The sequence below is a fragment of the Crocodylus siamensis genome, chromosome 9 (assembly GCF_052110815.1).
Source record: "Crocodylus siamensis isolate JL-2025a chromosome 9, ASM5211081v1, whole genome shotgun sequence".
Lineage (NCBI taxonomy): Eukaryota > Metazoa > Chordata > Crocodylia > Crocodylidae > Crocodylus > Crocodylus siamensis.
In genome coordinates, this window is record NC_143403.1 from 18,260,050 (window position 1) to 18,268,954 (window position 8,905).

The following is an 8,905-nucleotide window of genomic DNA, read 5'->3' on the forward strand; positions in this document are numbered from 1 at the left end:
GAGAATTTGAACTCATAACATTTGGGTTGAAACAAATACTTAAAGCTGCTCACCAATCAAGAATGAAACATTTCTACTGCGCAAAGCTTGCCTTAACAAAGAATAAATCTGTAAGCCATTAGCCTTTTTTTATTCTTGCTAAAGGAGTGCATCCCTGTGTGTAGTGGTTTAAGACAGACACAGCCCCTTGTAAAGTTATCATGGCTGGAATTTGATACAGTACTTGCTTTAAAATACACTTTGATCAGTGAGCATTAACCAAAGTGTCGACAAAAGGTCATTTGGCCTCAGGGAAGAAATAGAAAATTTTATGTACACAACACATTGCAGTGAGTACAGGGTCATTATAACTAGCAGAATAGCTGATTTTTTTTTTTTCTTGACTACTATGTGACTTTGAACTTGGTGTGGAAGCACAGATTGCTGAAGCAAAACTCCTCCCTCCAGTGATCACATGATCCCCTGTGAATTCTTGACAGGGCCTGTAAAGAGTCCCATCCCATAGTAAATATAATATTTTTGACATAGATCTTCAATTGCAAAAATGTTGATGACTGGTGCAAATGTATCGATTTGTTTTTTTCTCAATAGACCAAAGTGTTGTTTGTAGTTAAAGGAGGAGAAGAAAGCTAGTGAAACAGAGTTGAATCTACTTCTTAGAAGCCTGGGTTATCAAACTCATTAATCTACATGTCAAGAGGCTAGGAATGAATAATTGTGTGTAGAATTTATCTGCCAACATGATAGCTACTTTTCAGCTCTCTCTTCAGAGCTCTTTCATTGTGCTTGGCTTTATTATATGCTTTGTCTTTTCTATTTCTAGTCTGTTGGGGAGGTATAGAAATATGTACCTCAGCACTACAGAGGACAGTTGCTTTGAAACATGACACTGGTTAGTTCTCTGCATGCACATTTATTCTTAGTTAGGTGTTTAGACATTAGCCTAGCTTTTATTGTTTACTATCAATTTACAGTGTTAATTAATTTTCAACATAGTGGCTATTCTCTATCAAAAATTCACCTCAGAGTTGGCGTCTTTATATGTCATCTTTGACATGCGTGTGGAATATGAATGCTCCTTTATCAACTGTTGGTTTGGAAAGTAAAGCTTAAAATTGATGGGGATTTAAAGGCTTTATGCATTATATTTCAAGACTACTAGTGCAACAGAGAAAAGTGTTTCTACTATATGATATAGGGGAATTTTCCTCAGATTAAAAAAAAATGAAGGAAGGAGGTGGAAAGGTATTTTATGAGAATATGAAACTAACTGGAGTTACAATATTACAGTGTTTAATTTTCTTTCTCAAAACGGGTGGCCCTGATTCTAGTCCTGCACTGTTGGTGGCAATGGATTTCTTTGTTCTACTCCCCCTGCTTTTTTTCCCCTTAAATCAAACACATCCTCCATGGGCTTGATCATTATGCAGTGTTTTCTGTAAAAAAAAAAAACAAGCAAAGGAAAAAACCCTATGTGCATGTTATGGTAGAACTTTTCTAGTTTAAAAGTATAATTTCTGGGAGCCTCTTTTCTTACTCAGTGCAACCAGGCAGAATCTAAACTAATGTACCCACAGTACTTTTTGGTGCAGTAGGAGCTGGGGGGGCTTGGTTAGCCTACGCCTGTGCATTCTTGGGGGCAAGCGCTGGGTGAGAAGAGTAATACACCTTGGACCAGGAAGCATAATTGCTACTGATCACCTTTCTTCCTATGTTCTAGAGCTCCTCGAGACACCCATCACATGACCTTGCTGAGCAGGATGATTTACTTGGGTGTTATATTTCCACTTCCTTTCCCAACAATCAAAATGACACTGACAGCGGCACTGCCCTTACACCATTCTTATTTGAAAGGTAAATATATTTAAAAGACCATGAAAATTGCTTGGATGTGATCGAATGCTTGATAAAACTAAAATCCGAAATGAGAAAGGAAAGGAGGTTCTCTGTATTCAAAGCGTATATGGTAACTGAGAACATGTTTGTAACAGAAGGAAAGTACTGCAAGTCTAAGTGGTTTCAACAATGTTGCCTTCATCCCAGGAGCATCTGAACCCAGCTTCTGCCTTGTCAGCCACATTTATGATGTGTTCATAATTAAATGTCCACGAAGCTCACAGCATGCTGACCACAGAGGGGCCATAAGCAGTAAAGATAAATGAGAGAGTGAGATGTAATATTGCTTCACTTGTGGGTTTAGTCTGATGTTAAAGATTGTCAGGGATAATTATTAATATGTGACCTGGTTGAGTCTTTATGTGAACAATCACAATTTTAATAAAGTGGTAAACTCTCCTCTCTTGGTGTACTCATTCTGTATCCAACATTTAATTCTAGGATTTCAGAACAAATTTTGGTTATTTTAAAATAATGATATGATAGCTCATTAATACAGCCATACACTGGAACAGAAGAGATATGAAAGTCTGGCAATGATAGCTAGCTAAATGATATTACAGCACCCATGTTTTTATTTATAGCTTAAACTACAGTGAAATTTGAAAGAGTATTTATTGTTCAAGATGTGGTGGGCATCAAATATAATTCATCAGCAATGCAAATGTCTGTTGTATCCCTGTTTAAACTAGGCTTGGCACTCTTCTTTGCTAATATCCATAAAGAATGGCTGACTATATATGCTTCTGCATACTTTGCACACCTGGAACTCCCATAGACTATAGTCGAAGTGTTGGCTGTGCAAGGAATCTAGGTATGGCCTCTTGGCTTGCCTACATGCCAAAAAAAGGTCTACTTCACAGAACCAGAAAAATATCTATATATTTAGATACTAGTATATGTAGATGATTAAGACATAATTAACTTACGTTTTTTGCTTTTGCTTAGAGCTTTGGATTTCACTGACATGAAGTTGACCAAAAGATGAATTCTTGCTTGGAGAATGTACCCACAGTGCTGTAAAATGAAGGTAGTTCATAATAAGGAAATTCTCTTGTATTGTGACTGGCACACTGTTAAAACTGCCCACTGAATATTTAAAATATCTTATCTCTTATTTATTTCAGATAATTGCAGTTGTACAAAGGGGAATATTTGTCCAGTTCAGTTGTATCATGAAATGACACTATACTGGGGCCAAATACTTCTTTAAAGTCTGGTGAGTATAGTAAAGTAACAAGTTGCCATCAGGGCTGTTACCACATTTTATGTATGGATATAAATTTGATACTATAATGACACCAAAGACTGAAATTGGTGGTTTTGGTTTTTGCTTGCCTCTGCACAGTTATGCAGACACACACTGCAGTACATCACAATACTGGGACATCAACACAGAACATTGAAATATATATTAAAATTCATCAGCTTACTTTTCCTTCAAGATAAATTATTTAAAAAAAATTGCACATTTTCTATTCAGAAAGCAATTTTATATTGCATCTTGTGCAATTATGTTTCAAATACCCTATTCTCTAGCCTTTCATGTATAGAATCTTCCATTTACATTCCTGTGATTTGCAGATGTAGAGCCACTGCATGGTTGTAGTGAATGTTTTTACACCTGTGGCATGCATTTAAGGCCAGATTCAGAAACCCTTACACTCATTACACATTTTGGTCCATGAATAGTCCCCCTGTGGGCAGCAGAGGAATTGTTCATGGTAGGATAAGGGGTGATTACTTGAAGTAAGGAAATAAAATTAAGCACTGTACAGAAAAGGATCAGTCCTGATCCCACTGACGAAGTTGATAGGATCACTTGTGGAGTAAGATACTACTCAGCACGAGTAAAGGAATAAAAATCCCCCATTACTTTTAGTTAAGAAAACAAAAACGAGTGGGATATTAATATGTCTACTTGTTCCATTAACTGAACTGGATGGTCTGTATGGAAAATGCCACTAAACCATTCTGTCTAGTACCTGTGGTTAGAGAAACAGTAACTGCTCTATACTGTTATGTTTTTCAGTGGAAAGTTGCTTAATTATCTGCAGGATGAAGGATAATACTCTATCCCTAAGTCCAAGCACTTCTTCAACTCGCCAGTATGCAAAATACTAATGATACATATGTAAGTGATGTATATATCAAAATGGAATAGTAGTTTTATAGCAGAAATAATAGTAATTATATTAATTAGCATGATAAAAAATGTGCAAACAAATGTTTATTAAATGCAGTCATTTATCAAAAACAAATACTGTAGCATTAGATCTTTGGAAGATCAACCCAAGCATTTTGTCAGATTTTGCCTGTCAGGCTCACATGTCTTTTTAAGCCTAATTGACACTAATAGACTGAAAAGAACAGGAGCAAACTTAGAATATGAAACAAATATGGAGATCCAAATAATTGTTACCCAGTTATAAATACACTGATGTGCTCACACATAGAAGACTTAAACAAAGGAATATCATTTGGATAATGAAATGTCCTTTAAACTCATGTGCCTATGAAGAGGTAAAGAAAAGGAAGGTGATCTGTCAAATCAATAGTTGCGATGCTGACTTAATCACACATTTGACAAGACTTGATTCTATGTCATTTTCTCATGATTCTACTGTAGTTCTGTCTGAACAGCCATTATTAATAAAAATAGCCTATGGCTTATGAAGTTCATTATCTCTTGGTAAACAAATACTCTTTAAAAAAATAAAATGTAGATTTGAAATGTAGATTTGGTTTTTAATGTACTTATAACAAGGAGCCTAAGGCTCCTGTTACTTTAAGGGAGAAACAGCAGCAGGAACATCCCCAGGTGGGGAAGGCTACCCATTATAGGCTGCAGAAGAGCAGGTCCCCAGGGATTTATTGATGAGTGCCTATGGCAGAGCAAGCTGCACCCCAGTAGTTCACTAAAGCAGAGCCTGGATGGGCAGCAGAGTGCCTGTTGCAGTGCTGGCTGATCAATAATAGTACTGCAAGGCAGGATCCAGCTTAGGAGACAAAGCAATGCTACAGTGGCTAGATCAGCAGCAGCAGGCTACCCTTGAGATCAGTAAGCAAATCTACTTAGGGAACACGTGTAGCCTGTCCAGGGGAGTCACCTAACTGGAGAGAGGTGGGGCCTGGGAGATGCATAAACCCAGGGCTTGAGCCCAGGCAGTCAACCCCCAGAGCCTGAAGGGGAAGGAGCTCCACAGTGAGGTGGCTGGCTGGCTGGTTGGCTGATTGAGCGAGATCCACTAAACTTGAGAACAGCATGTAAGGAACTGAAGCCTGCTGATGGATTGAGACCCAGAAGGAAGGAAGAGTTTAGGAAGCAGCCAGTGAGCTGAGAGTTTGCATTAGAGCCAGAGTGCCTATGTTTTCCTATTTGAGTTTTAACTGCTGGCTTGGGTTTGCGGTAACTGGGGAAGTGGAGGTCCCAGCTATGCCTAAGGGACATGTGACTGCCTTGAGCCCAGCCAGGGGTCAGGCTAAAATGGCAAGGGTAGCAGAGACAGGGCCAAGGGTCCTGTGCCCAAGCAGAGTGCAAACCACGATCAGGGACCCCAGCTTGGGAAGGGTGAAACAATTGCCCCAGAGGGGTGAGAACTATGGTCAGGGACCTGTAGCTTGTGAGGGGTAAACAAGTGCCCAGGGGGTAAGAAACAGGAAGGGTGAGATCAGCCCAGAATGGCAGAGACCAGGTGCCAGTGGACCAGCTTCCCAGAAAGATGAATTCTGGGGCTAGGGCCGCAGAACAAGAGATGCAAGGGCCAGGGGCACAGAGGCACTGTTGACTAATGGCTGAAACTAAGAGAGCTGGACCCATATCTGTGGGCCAGGGCTGGAGTCTTGCAGCTAGAGGAAAGGGAGTCTGAAGCCGGGAGAGCTGAAGCCTGTATAAGGGACAAAATGATATGCTAACACCTGCAAGGCATGGGCATGACTATTGGGGAGGTCAGAGGCTGTGATTAGCCTCATACAGGTGCTGTGGGGGACATGTATGAGTCAGGAGGGCCAACTTAGAGTGAGGACAGGATTGAGGACCAGTGAAGTCTGAGAGGGATTCACTGGTAGGATAGAGAGGAGCTTGCTTGGGCAGCTTCCCTTTCAACAATCAATGGAGAACATCTTGATGTTCTCCGTTGATGGTGTAGCAGGTAGGAGAGAAGGGAGGGAGGACCCTAAAGCTAGAGCTGAACAGGAGCCATGTAGTTGCCAGGGGGCGTCATGGCCACTCCTGGAGCACTGGACGTGTTACAGTATAGTACTCAATATAGCTATTTCCCAGTGAATGCTTCTCCTTGTAGAACTTCAGTGATAGTACTCCTATTAGTTCTGTTCACACTACACTTTTATCCTTGTCCACAAAGACAGAACTTCTAGACCATTGGCACTGGATTTGGACCCAGACCCTATACCTTTGTTCCAGGTGAGCATAACCCTCAGACTGACCACAACACCTGCCAGTTGATATAGAGAGATAACAAAGAAGCAACAATACAAACAGTCAAGTAATTCTATATGTACCAATCCTAGGGCTGTCATCAGAGTCAAAGTACATCTGGTCAGGATGCAGGCTCCATTCTGAGGCTCTCTCTCTTGGGTGTTAGCAGTCTGGAGGTTGGATGCTGAGGCCCACAGCTGCCTTCCAGTGGGGTGCATGAGACAGGCTGCTGGCATGCCCTTGATCCATGGTGGCCTCGGGGACCCTTCTCAGGGGATGGGGATGGGGACCCCTCTCAGGGATAGGGAGAGACAGGGAGGAAGAAGAGGGATGGATGCGACAGGACAAAGGGATGGACCCTTTGTTAATCTCATGTCTCTGCTTTTGTATTCTCCTTCCCTCCTTGATGACTCCTGATGACTCTTCATCTATGGCTATCTCTGGTTGGCTGTCTCTCTGTGGTCCACATAGCCTTCTCGGCCTTCTCCTATTTTGATCTGTTTCCACCGAACCAGGACTCAGCCCCCCGTGCTGCTCTTGGGCCTTGTAGCTGGTGTCACTTATCTCATGTTATGGGAGAGTATGGTACATACTTCCTTGGTTCCCAGGCTCTGTGTCCTTCTTGTGTTAGATAACCTATCTGCCTTGAAGGCTGTGATCTCATGCTATGGCATGCCCCCCACAATTCTCAGGCTGTGTCCATCTATTGGCCTTGTCATGCTAGACAACCTGTTTACTTCCAGGGCTATGAGACACAGTGTGTGTGAAACCCAGGCTCTTTAGAAATCAATTAACCCCTGCTGCCCATCTTGAAACCTTATAATGCATATATTTATATACCTATAAGTCAATTCCCAGAAAAACAGACTTTCAAATGCCATTTCCAAGCCAACATAGACCACACCCTTACTTGGGGAGTTCTGGGCTTATGTTACTCAAAACAGATCAGATAGTCTTAGTGGGTAATGGAGTACTCCAATATAAAACTTTGAGTCAATCATTGTCCATGTGAGGATTATGATAATTGTTTATAGACTGCATACAAACATTCAGATAATCTATTCCAAAACCAAACCATGTTAATCTTTTGAAACTTTGCACAGAAGAGAAGAGAATTCAGTTAGCAACTTCCACTCATGCTGCACTATCAAACTGTGTCAATACAAGAGCAAGTGGAACTGTTGATGAAAGGTGAGGCACCTCTTGAACTGCTGTGCAATCAACAGCTAAAGAAGTCCTTGGTGTCCCAACTCAACCAAATGTGGACAGGTTTGATGCAAATGACAACAATATTCAAGCACTCCTTGTGGCATCAAATTAAATTGAACAACCTTTCCTCTTTCATAGCTGTAGAATCCTTTAAAAATCAAAATCCTGAATGTGAAGGAAAGAGAAAAAGCCCAGCTGAACCCACTGCAGCTGGATTCCCACCTGCCGTGCTGCAATGAGCGACACCAAGAAAACAAGGAACGCCACAGGAATCACATTTTATTCACAGCTGTTTGGTCCAGATCGGACCACCCCACAGCTGTGCAGGTATTTCAGGCCTGCCACTGAGACCATCCAGGGAGTAAGACAGGCTTGGAGAGACAGCTGAGAAGCAGGAGCACCGGGACACCAGGGGAGAGGCTCTGGAGGATGGGGAGCCGGCTGCATGCTAGTGTGGGAGTTTGGAGTAGCTCTGGTGAGCCAGGAGATACTGGCATTGAGCTCACCACAGGAAAAGTGGGGGGAGCTGGTGGGAAGCCTTGCCAGGAGATGAGCTGGCTGCAGGAGAAGCAGCTGTGCTCAATTTAAGGTTTTGTTTCTTTTTTTTTTCTTTCTCTCTCCACCATTTTTTTTTTTTTTACTTTCTCTTCATTGGGGGTTAACTGGAAGACAGATGGCTAGGCTGGACCCCAACCTCTGGGACTTAAAAGAGTAAGGAACTGGCCATGGGCTAAGGGAAAAATAAAGGGACAGGCTGGACACTGTGCTTGAGTGTCTGGGCACCTTTAACCTGGCAGGGCCAAGAAAAGGCCCAGGTTTAGGGGGTTCAGACCTGGTTGGGAGATGCTGATCTGGGATGGAAGCACTCAGGGCTGAAGGGAGCCTCTACACCTTGGTAAGGCTAGCCCAGTCATGGTTCCTTTTTTTTTTCATTTTACCCATACAGGACAGGCCCTGCGAGTAAGGGAGAGACATCATTGCCCTCTGGGCCCAAGAGTGCAGCTGTGGATAAACTCCACCCATAAGCTGCTGGGTCCCAAAGCTTGGAGAGACTTACCTGAGTTCAGAGTAAAAATCCTGTATTCTTCTTTAGTTCTTCTGACCATTACAACCCTCTGCCAGGGGACTCTTTGGGCCCAATGGTCCATCTTACCAAGGGAAACGGGCTCAAGGTGACCATGAGCCTATAAGGCCAAAGAAAAAGAAAGGAGTCACCTGTCAAGTCACCCGTTGAGATCCAAGGGCATGACCATCCAAGGGTTGCAATATCTGGATAGCACAGGGTGTAGGGGAGGTTGGAGCCCCAGAAGAAGGACCAATCCTGGTGGTTCCTCAGCCAGCTGCAGTGAAATTAAACACCTT

The 8,905-nt window shown here is 42.4% G+C and overlaps 1 long non-coding RNA gene across 1 annotated transcript; it reads left to right on the forward strand.

Moving 5' to 3' along the window:
• The first annotated feature begins 6,284 nt into the window (after positions 1-6,284).
• On the forward strand, positions 6,285-7,864 carry LOC149857182 (uncharacterized). Its single transcript, XR_016444228.1, has 3 exons — positions 6,285-6,319; positions 7,438-7,525; positions 7,682-7,864. It is a non-coding gene; the product is annotated as an uncharacterized LOC149857182 (long non-coding RNA).
• The last annotated feature ends 1,041 nt before the right edge of the window (positions 7,865-8,905 follow it).